Genomic DNA, 11,496 nt, shown 5'->3' with positions numbered 1-11,496 from the left:
CGTGTTCATTTGTTTGCTCCTCTCTTGCCTTTTACCCACTAGGATGTCAGCTCCTGGAAGCTAAAGACCTTGTCCGCTGCTGCTGCTTGCCTAGAAAGCTTCGTGCGTAGAAGACACTCAATATATGTTTGTTGAATGAATAAGTAACAGCCTCTGGCCTGAGCCAGATGCCCCTTGTCAGAGCTCCCACTGTAGCCTGCATTCTGTCCCCGTCCCCTGCCCTGTGAATCCCTTATCAGAGTTATCACTTCTGTGAGACTCAACCCCTCCAGGTCGGCCTGGATCAGAGCCCCTGCACCTGGGACAGAGCAGGCGCCCCAGGCGTTTTGTCGAGTGGCTGATACACTCAGCCCAGAGCTGGCTGGGGGCCTTCGAGTCAGATTTCAGAACTCAGAGGTTCATGCAGCTCCTGCATTTTCAGACAAAGAAACTGAGATCCACAGAGCTCATGGTGTGTGCCCCCAGGAACCTCAGGGCCAGCTGTGTGGGCCAGCACCTGTCTGCTCAGTTGGGCTGGGAGATGGGTAGCTGATACCTTTTGGGCACAGCTGAGATAAGAGGTCGGTGCTGGGCCCCTCAGGAAGCAGCGTCTTCTCCTCCCTCCTCCTACTTTTGCTCAGGTGAAAATTGGATCTTCCCACCAGGAGGCTCAACCAATTTCTAGCCCCTGCAGGGGCTGTTCTGCTAATAATGTGTAGCAAAGATGGCCAGTCACAGACCCGGCTGCTGTCCCCGGGAGCTTCTGTGTCCAAAGCTCCAGGTACACAGGCGCATGATCTTTCTGAGCCAGGAGACAGGCTTCCCGGGGCAGGGCAGGTGCTGCAGGGTGGGACACCCCAGGGCTCCCCATGCCCCACTCTGCCCCCGATGCGCTGGTCCACGCCGAGCCCGGCGCTTACTGCCTGCTGCATGCCCGAGAGGGCAGCAAGTCAGGGAATCGCCTTGTTCACGGAACCTCTGTTCTGGACCAGACCCTGCACCAGGGCCCAAGGCTGTGTGACTGTGATTCAGCCCCCTGTGGCTGCTTGCCAGGCTCGGGGCGGGTCCCTGCATCCTGGCTGGCATCTTCTGTTGAATGTAAGACACGCATTTGAGGCCCAATGGGACCTCTGTAGGTGGAGTTGAGGCCTGGGGTGGGAAACCCCAATCCTCATTGCAGGTCTGTGCAGGATCTGTGCGGAGACTTCCTGTCTGAAGGATGGGTGACGGCTTCCAGCTGGGGTCTCCCGGCTGTGCCTGTGATGGCCCCACCTGCTTTGTAGTGTGAGCCCAGACACCACCATCTGGGGGAAGCTAGGATCCCCTGGGCAGAGTCTCCCCAGCTCCCAGCACACTGGGTCTGGTGGACATGGGGCACAGGCAGGCAGGGACGGACCCATGACCGCTGGGTACCTCTGCCCTCTCACCTCTCTGGAGACAGACTTGGTCTATGCCTCTCCACAGGGCAGCCCCCCACCCACCTGCTCAGCCAGATGTTCTCTCCAGGCACCGTGCCTCAAAAGCCCACCCAAGGGGCCAAGAGGCCCCCACACCCTGTCCTCATCACCCATGAAAGGGAGAGGTTGTGGACCCAATGGTATGGAATAGATACATAGATCAAACGGAAGGAAAAGGGATGTGTGCACCAGAATGGAAACTACAAAGCAATGTGGAATGAATGGATTAAATCGTTATTTTATGCCATAAGAATGACTGTATTTTCTGTGCTCCATAAGAAGGCTGTGCAATCAGATCACCCTCTGACATTTACCAAACAAGTTGATCGTTCGTTCTCATTCAGTGAAAACCATCCGGGGTAGGTGCTTTCCCCTTGCTGTATAGGAAAGGACGCCAGAGCTCCAAGGAGCGAAGAGACACAGTCTCCGAGTCTCCAGCCCACTGGTGTCATCTTTGAGGGCTTCAGTCCAGGCCTGGCTGGTCTGGCCTCAGCCACGGCCCCAGGGGGCCCCACCTCAAAGTCTCTGGAACCTGTATCTGACTGGCAGGTTTCAGATGGCCTTGGGAGGTGAACTTGGGACAGAGGAAAGGAGCTTTCATTTCTGGTAAGACCGGAGTCGCCACACCTGGATAGTCCCTTGATATCTGTAGGTATCTGATATTTGCAGCCTGCTCCAACAGCCCAGTTTCTCTGGGGCACAAAGTCACCACAATTCCAGAGAGTTTTTTCTTGTTTGTTTTTAATGTTGGGAAATTGCATGACCAAATTCATTTTACAAAGATCACTCTTGCTCACGTAAAGAAGACTGATTCGAAGGACGAATTGAAGGGCAATTTGTAGTACATAAGATATTTTAAAACATGGGTATTCCTTAACCAAACAATAGTATTTCTAAGAATTCACTCAATAAGAATAATCACACAAATGTGTATGCAAAGACCTATGAACAAGAATGTTTGCTGTAACTTTATTTGTAAGAGCAAAAATAAAAATTCTTCAGCAGAGAAATCACAAAACAAAACAATACTTCATACAATGAAATATTATGCAGCCAATAAAAATGTGATACATCTATATGTGCCAACATGACAGTATGTCCAGGAGTGAAACAAAGTCATGGCAGAACAATACTAAACAACTTTTTGGAGAAAATGTCCACCTATACATGTCAATGCAAAGAAAAAGGTCTAGAATACAGACCATTACCGTTGATTTCCAAGATAAATGATTTCATTTTTTTTGCAACAACAAAGGAAAAAGAAAGCACCAAACCCTAGGTTTCACTTAATGCCTGATGGGCGCCCTCCTCTCTGTGACAGAGCCTGGTGCTGAGGGTGCTGGGCCAGGTATGTGGAATTTGAGACTCTGTGCATTTGTGCATGCATACATGCGGATTTTCCTACTATTTAATGACAATTCTGGAAGCATGGAAGGTACAAGGCAGTTAAGAGAGAAGCTCAGGCTGCCACCCCAAGAACGTTCTTCTTGAGGAAGCGTCAAGATGGGATGAAGCCCCATGGTCCCTCCCGACCCCGTCTGCAGCGCAGTCCCAAGGTGGCGGGTGCCCAGACAGCTGGCAGCGGGTGCGGAGGTGAATGTGGAGGCGAATGTTTGCAGCTGAAGTCTTGCAGACATCTCTGAAAATGGGAGGCTGATCAGAAACGGATCTGGGAGCTATCAAAGGAAAGACAGGCCTTGCTTTGCCTTCAAATTTGTTGGCTTTTTTTTTTTTTTTAAAGCCCCAACCACAAAGCATGAGCTCATGTGGGCATTTGCCGGAAAGGTGGCGGGCAGTCCCTGGGAGTTAGGCTTGCAGACAGGGATGTTTCCACTGTGCCCTTCTAAACGAACACTGGGGCCCTTCAGTGGGGCTGCGTGCGGGAGCACAGTGGGGTGGGGTGGACCCAAAAGGATGGAATGGATAAAATAAATAAAATAGAAAGGAATGGAATGTATACACTAGAATGGAAACTATAAACCAGGATGGAATAAATGGACAAAATAGGTCAAAGTCGATAAAATAGAGTGGGCTACACTAGGAGGTAGAAAGGAATGGATAGAACCAACTAGAATAAACAAACAACATAAATTAGGTTGGAACTGAATAGCCAGAGGGAAATGGAGCAGAATGGGGAAAGAAAGGGGGTAGATTCTTAGAGTGGGAGGGGACTTTGGTCACTTTGCAGAAGAGGTCAGTTTGCACTGACACCTGGAGACACGGCTGGCCTCCCTTGATCAGCACTGCCAGGAACATTGGCAGGGCCTGTGGCTGAAGTTTGCAGGGTTTCCCTCGGAGGTAAGGCAGTCTATGTGCAGACCCCAGAGAGAGTCCTGGGTGAGTCCAGGACCCTGCACCCTGCTCCGGCCCTGTAATTGACTTGGAGTAAGCCCCATCCCTCAGCCGTTGTTTCTATCATGTTCAACGAGAAGGTTTGCTAAGATAACTTTGAAGAGTCCTCAAATCTAAGGTTCTTTATTTCACAGTTACTGAACAGTTTCCTGAAGCCAAAGGAAACTGCAGAAATATGAATCCTGTCTTTCCTGCCTCTAGTCACAGTTATGATCTTTTGTTTATCATGGATATCTTTGAGTTAATTTTGATTTTTAAATAGATTGTGCTAAAATATTATTTACCTCAATTACCGAGGATTTTTGCACATATACCACCCCCAACTGAAGGTTGTGCTTCCACTAAGTGCTTCACTTGCCTTACCCTAGTCCCATATTTTTGGTAGATACCACGATGACTTCATTCCACAGAAGACGAAACAGAGGTTCAGAGAGGTTCTCTGATTACAAGATGCTGCAAACACTTATAGGAGGGGCCGCTCGCTCTGTGAGAAAAAAAGTGATGATAACTGTGCTCAGTGAACTCACAAGTGTGGCTCTTTCTGGGGCCGGGGGTTTCAGGAGACCTCTTACCAGGGACTAAGAGGGGACAGGCAGCCCCATGAGAAGAAGGACCTGCACATGCAAAGGGGTGGTGAGTTCAGCTGGAGCACAAGTCAGTGTGACTGAATTGGGGGCTCAAGGGAGATCCAGGTGGGGACTTTGGGGGCCAGGTCTGGTCCATGCGCAGACAATCTGCATCTCCTACATGTATGCCCTGGCTAGTGCTACCAGGCGTGTGTGGGTGACAGAGTGACAGGCACCTGTCAGCAGCTTCTGGCAGGGGTTGAGGCAAAAGGCCCGAGTGGTGATGAGCACGCTAAGGGAAGCTGCTTTCTATACACTCACGGTCCGTCCCCTTGGGGAAAAAAACCTTTCCCAGCCTCAGCCTCCAAGGGGGTTTATTTGGAATGTATAGGATTTACATAAATCCTTGCCAAGCGCTAAGCATCGGAACCTAAACAGATTTGAGCCACATGTTCCTCATTCAGATTAGGGAAGAGATTGTGGAGTGATACTGGAACCTCTGCTTCTGCTCACTCCGTGGCCACTCACCAGCCTTCGGGACAGCCCCCTCCCAGCCCCCACCTGCACAGCCAGCCCCTTCTTTGCTGCGAATCTTCAAGAATCAGGCAAAGCCACCGCTGAAGGCAGCTGGTGCCAAGATTTGCTTCGCGCTGGGGATACAGGACTGGGCTTGTGTCCCTGGGGAGCTCACTGTGCCAAAGGCCTGGCCCCTGTCCTGAGAGAGTTGCGAGTCCAAAAGGAGCTCCCAGCTGCTGATCCTGTCCGTAGTTTGCCCAGAGCTTGAAGCCAGGGCCGTCTGTGGGAGCTCATGGCCCCGAGGCGCCAGTCTATTTGGCCTTGTCCTGGGGCAGCTCCCACCTTCACAGTTGTGATAGCCCTGATACTGAGTTTCTCTATAGCCGTCTCCTGAGGGCTTTCACAATGTAATTTCACAATTACAGTGCGAAAACCATGACCGTGTCCTGAGGGAGCCCTTGGCCTTAAGCCATGGACTTGCCCTAAAACATGACCTCATCCTGAAGGAGCTCAGCATCCTAAAGACTTTATCCTGTCCTGCTGGAGAACATAGCCCTGACAACATGGCCATGAGAGACTGAATATATAAACCGAATATGGCTAGGCCATGGATGAAAAAAGAACTCTGACCTACAACCTGCCCAGGAAACCAACACAAATCTACAATAACAACTCAGGAAGCAAACCTACGGTGAGTTAGACTTGCAGGAGGCCACATGGCCATCTTTAGCAACAATCTAAACCCTGGCTTCTGTAACAGTTGGCCCCAAATAACCTGGACATGATTGATAACTGGTTGATAACAGACAACTTCTCTAATTTGGCATGCACATTAATGACTGCTCATGTCCTCAGACACTTCAGTCTTAAGAAGCAAAAGCCTTACACTGCTGGTGGAGGGGTAGTGAAATCTGCAACCCCAGGGCACAGGCAAAAGCCCATTGTTTCTGGAGAGAAGGGCACAAGAAAAAACACTTTGCCCTGGGAGTAAAGCGGAAATGCACCTTGGGCCCTGCTGGATCTGACCCTGATGCTAAACAGAAGCTGCAGCTGCTACGGAGGTGCAGAGAACTCCCCAGCAAGACCAACCACAGGCACAAGTCCAAGTTATCAGGGTAGGAAGGCAGGCAACATCCCACCCCTGAAACCAGGTGCGGAGAACCTGCCCCAGACTGAGACTAGACCAGGACAATAGAGACAGCCTCAGACTTCCAGCATGAGCCCGGCATCAAGCGGCAAACAGGAGCAGTGTATGTGTGTGGTGTGAGGTAAGGGCCCAAGAGCATCTCCTTGCATGGATATCCGGTTATCTCAGCACCATTTGTTGAAAAGGTTTTGGCAATGAATTGCTTTAGCATCTTTGTTAAAAGTCAATTGACAATAAATATAAGGATTTATATCCGGACTTTCAAATTCTGTTCTGTTTATCTTTACGACAGTGTCTTATTGCCTTGATAAGGGCAGCTTTATAGTAAGTTGTGAAGTTGGGATATGAACACCCTCTACAACAGAATGGTGGCCTCCAAGAAGATATGTCCACATCCTCATCTCTGGAAACTGTGAATTCAATTTTATTTGGAGAAAGGGTCTTTGCAGATGCAATTAAGTGAAATATTTTAAGATGAGATGGTGCTGGATTATCAGAGTGGACTCTAAATCTAATAACAAATGTTCCTATGAGAGATGCACAGAGGAGAGAATAGAGCAGAAGAGCATGCCAGGCTGCAGGCAGAGAGTAGGGCGATGTGGCCACAGCCAAGGAATGCCAAGAGCCACCAGAAGCCCAGAAGCTGGAAGGGAACAGAGCAAAATCTCGACTGAATCTCTGATAGGAGTGCAGCCCTGCTGACACCTAATTCCAGACTTCTGACCACCAAAACTGTGGGAGAACACATTTCTGCTGTTTTCAGTGACCTAGTCTGTGATACTTTGTTCAGGCAACCCTAGCTGACTAACACAGTATCCTCCAACTCTGTTCTTACTCAAGATTGCTGTGGTTGGCCAGGCACAGTGACACACGTTTGTAATCCCAGCACTTTGGGAGGTCAAGGTGGGTGGATCACTTGAGGTCAGGAGTTCAAGACCAGCCTGGCCAACACAGCAAAACCCCATCTCTACTAAAAATACAAAAATTAGCCTGGCATGGTGGCATATGCCTGTAATCCCAGCTACTTGGGAGGCCAAGGCAGTAGAATTACTTGAATCCAGGAGGTGGAGGTTGCAGTGAGCCATGATCACACTATTGCATTCCAGCCTGGGCAAAAGAGAGCAACTCCATCTCGAAACAAAACCGAAAGCAACCCAAAAAAGCAAACAGAGATTGCTGTGGTCATTCTGAGTCTTTTAAATTTCCATACAGTTTTTTAGATTGGCTTCTCAGTTTCTGGAGAAAAAAAAAAGTCTGGAATTGTGATAAGGATTCCGTTAAAACTGTAGATCAATTTGGGGAGAACTGTCATCTTAACAATGTTGAGTCCTCCAATTCATGAACATGGAGCATATATCCATTTAAATAGTTCTTTAATTTCCATAAGCAATGTTTTGTCATTTTCCATCTATGAGCCTAGTACCTCTTTGTTAAATTTACTCTAAAGTATTTTATGTTTTTGATGATAATGTGAAAGTATTGTATTCTTAAATTTTTATTTCAGATTACTTATTGCTAGTGTATAGAAAAAAACTGACTTTTGTGTGTTGACTCTAACTTTGTTGTACTTGTTTATTAGTTCTAATAGGACTTTTTTGTGGATTCTTTTAGTTCTTTTAGTTCCTATTGGTTCTAATAGGATTCTTTGTGGATGCAAAAGATAATGTTATCTGCAAACAGAGACAATTTTATCTCTTCCTTTGTAATTTGGACGTCTTTTATTTCTTTTTCTTACTACATTTCTCTGGCTAGACCTTCCAATAAAATATCGGGTAGAAGTGATGAAAGCAGACATTCTTGTCTTGTAACTTGACCTTAGGAGGAAAGCATACAATCTTTCACCACAAAGTTTGATCTTTGCTATAGATTTTTCCTAGATACCCTTTATTAAGTTGGAAAAGTTACTTCCTATTCCAATTTTACTGGCAGTTTTCTTTTAATCATGAATAAGTATTGGATTTTGTTATATGCTTTTCAGCATCTATCGAGATGATTGTATGATTTTTATCCTTTCGTCTATTGAATCATATTTTATTAATTTATTTTTGGTTAACCAGCCTTTCCTGGGAGAAATCCCACTTGGTCATGGTGTATAGCTATTTTTATTTATATGCTACTGGATTCAGTTTGCTAGTATTTTGTTGAGGATTTTTGCATCTATATTTACAAGGAATATTGGTTTCCTTTTCTTGTGATGTCTTCGTGTGATTTGGTATCAGGACAATATTGACTGCATGGAACGAGTTGGAAAGTGTTCTCACATCTTCACTTTTTTGATTTGCTTTGGACAAGTGTTAACTTTTCTCCAAACATTTGTTAGAGTTCACAAATGAGACCAGTTGGACATTGGCTTTTCTTTGTGGGAATCTTCCAGATTACTAATGAAATCTCTTCACTTGATATAGGTATTAATATAATTCAGATTTTCTATTTCTTCAGTTTTGGTCATTTGTGATTTATAGAAAATAATTTAATTTAGATTATCTAATTACTTGGCCACAATAGTCTCTTTTAATACATTTTATTTCTATAAGACTGGTAGTAATGTCCCCTTTCTCCTGATTTTAGTAGTTTGAGTTTTCTTTTTTGCTCTATAGTCAGTCTACAAAAGGTTTGTCAATTTTGTTGATCTTTTCAAAGAACCAGCTTTTGTTTTTTTAATCTTCTCGATTGTTTTTCTATTATTTTTTGTTAATTTCCACTTTACGCTTTGCAGTTTCTCTCCTTATACTGGTTTGGGTTTAGTTTGCTTGTTTTGTCTAGTGTTTTTAGGATGGAGGTTTAGGCTGTGGATTTGAAATTTTTCTTCTTTTTTTAATGTAGGCATAAATTTTCCTTTGAGCCACTGCTTCCCTACATACCACAGTTTTGGTATCTTCTGTTTCTGTTTTCATTCCTATCAACATACCTTCTAATTTCCCTTGCAATCTACCCTTTGATCCATTGTTATGTAGGTGCGTGTTGCTTAATTCCACGTATGTGTAAATTTCCCAAATTTACTTCTGTCTTTGACTCCTGATTTCATCCCATGTGGTCAGAGAACATATTTTGCTGATCTCAGTCCTTTTAAATTTATTGAGACTGGTTTTATGGCCTAACATATGGCCTATCCTGGAGGAATGTCCAGTGTGCACTTGAGAAGAATATATATTCTGCTGTTGTTGAGTGAAATGTTCTATAGATGTCTGTTAGGTTTAGTCTATTCATGGTGGTGTTCAAGTCTTCTTTTTCCTTATTTTGTCTAACTGCTCCACACATTAGTGAAAGTGAGGTATTGACATCTCTAACTATTTTAGTTGAATTGCCTATTTTTATCTTTAATTCTGAGTTTTGTCTTCATGTCTCTTAGGACTATATTGTTAGGTGCATACATGTTTGTGATTGCTATATCCTCTTGATGGATTGACACTTTCATCCTTATAAAATGTCATCTCTGTTTCTAGTAAATTTTTGTCTTAAAATTCATTTTGTCTGGTGTCAATATAGCCACTCTAACTCTGTTTATATTTTCATGGTACATCTGTTTCCATTTATCAATATTTTCTACCTGTTTGTGTCTTTGCATCTATATTATGTCTCTTATAGATTGCATATAGTTGGATCATACTTTTTATTCATTCTGCCAATCCTTGTATTTTAATTGGAGTTTTAATCCAATTGATATGATATTTCATGTCATTATTATTATTATTATTTTCTTCAACTTTTATTTTAAGTTTGGGGTACATGTGCAGGATGTGCAGGTTTGTTACATAGGTAATCAGGTACCACGCTGGTTTCCAGCACAGATCATGTCCTTATTGATAAGGTAGGATTTGTTCATCATTTTGCTGTCTGTTTTCTATGTCTCATGCTCTTTTTGTTCTTATTTTCCACCATTACTGACTTATTTTGTTTCAAATGGATATTTTCTAGTGTACCATTTTAAAACTTTTCCATTTCTTTTACTATGTATTTTTGAGTTATTCTCTTCATTGTTGCATGTAGATTATAATTATTATCTCTATTTATAACAATTTAGTCTAGATTAATACAAAGTTAATTTTACTACTACACAAAATCTTTGCTTTCCTCTAGCTCTATGTCTTCTCCACGCTTTTATGCTGTTATTGTCATACAAAATACAACCATATACATTGTTTTCTCATCAACATAGATTTATAATTATTGGTTTGTAAAGTTTTCTTTTAAATTAGAGAGGAGAAAAAAATTACAGAGATACATTCATATTTTTTTTGATTTACCTATACAGTTATATTTACCAGTGCTCTTTGTTTCTTTATGTAGATTTGAGTTACTATCTAATGTCCTTTCTTTTCAGCATGAAGAATTCCTATAGTATTTTTTGTATGGCTGATATTATGGTAATAGGTTTTTTTTCAGTTTTTGTTTATCTGAAAATATATTTATTTCTTCTTTATTTTAAGGATAGTTTTGCTGGCTATAAAACTATTGGTTGACAGTCTTTGCTATTAACCCTTTCAGATGCTATGTCATTTTTTTCTGGCCTCCACAGTTTCTGAGGAGAAGTCAGCAGTTAGTCTTATTTGAAAACCGTTGTTTTTTATAAGTAGTTTTCTCTTGCTGCTTTCAATATGTTCTTTTTGTCTTTGACTTTTATCAGTTTGACTATAATGTGTTTAGATGTGGATATCTTTGAGTTTAATCTACTGGGATTTTGTCAAGCCTCTTGGATGTGTATATTAATGCTTTTCATCCAACTTGGGAACCTTTTAGTCATTATTTCTTCAATTATTTTCTGCCTCATTCTCTTTTTCATTTGGGGGCTCTGATTGTGCATATGTTAGTACATGTGATGATTTTTACAGATATCTGAGACTCTGTCCATTTTATCTTCATTCTTTTACTTCTGTTCCCTATACTCAATGATCTCTATTGGCCTATTTTTAAGTTTACCAATTTCCTTTTTTTCTCTCTCTCTGCCACCACTGAGAGAGAGAGAGAGAGAGAGAGAGAAAGAGAGAGTGAGAGATAGAGCTTTTATTTGAGTAACATTCAAAACAGTTGATCATTCCATCCTTTTTATTTTATTATTATTATTTTTTATTATTATTTAAGTTCTGGGATACATGTGCAGAATGTGCAGATTTGTTACATAGGTATACATGTACCATGAGGGTTTGCTGCACCCATCAACCCATCATCTAAGGTATTTCTCATAATGCTATCCTTCCCCTAGCGCCCCACCCCATGACAGGCCCTGGTGTGTGACGTTCCCCTTCCTGTGTCCATGTGTTCTCATTGCTAACTCCCACTATGAGTGAGAATATGTGGTGTTTGTTTCTTTTCCTGTGTTAGTTTGCTGAGAATGGATGGTTCGAGCTTACGTCTATGTCCCTGCAAATTGACATGAACTCATTATTTTTTCATGGGCTGCATAGTATTCCCATGGTGTATACATGCCACATTTTCTTTACCCAGTCTATCATTGATGGGCAATTGGTTGGTTCCAAGTCTT

This window comes from Rhinopithecus bieti, unplaced genomic scaffold (assembly GCF_001698545.2).
Source record: "Rhinopithecus bieti isolate Rb0 unplaced genomic scaffold, ASM169854v2 scaffold_20150, whole genome shotgun sequence".
NCBI lineage: Eukaryota > Metazoa > Chordata > Mammalia > Primates > Cercopithecidae > Rhinopithecus > Rhinopithecus bieti.
Note: the sequence above shows the minus strand (reverse complement) of the source record.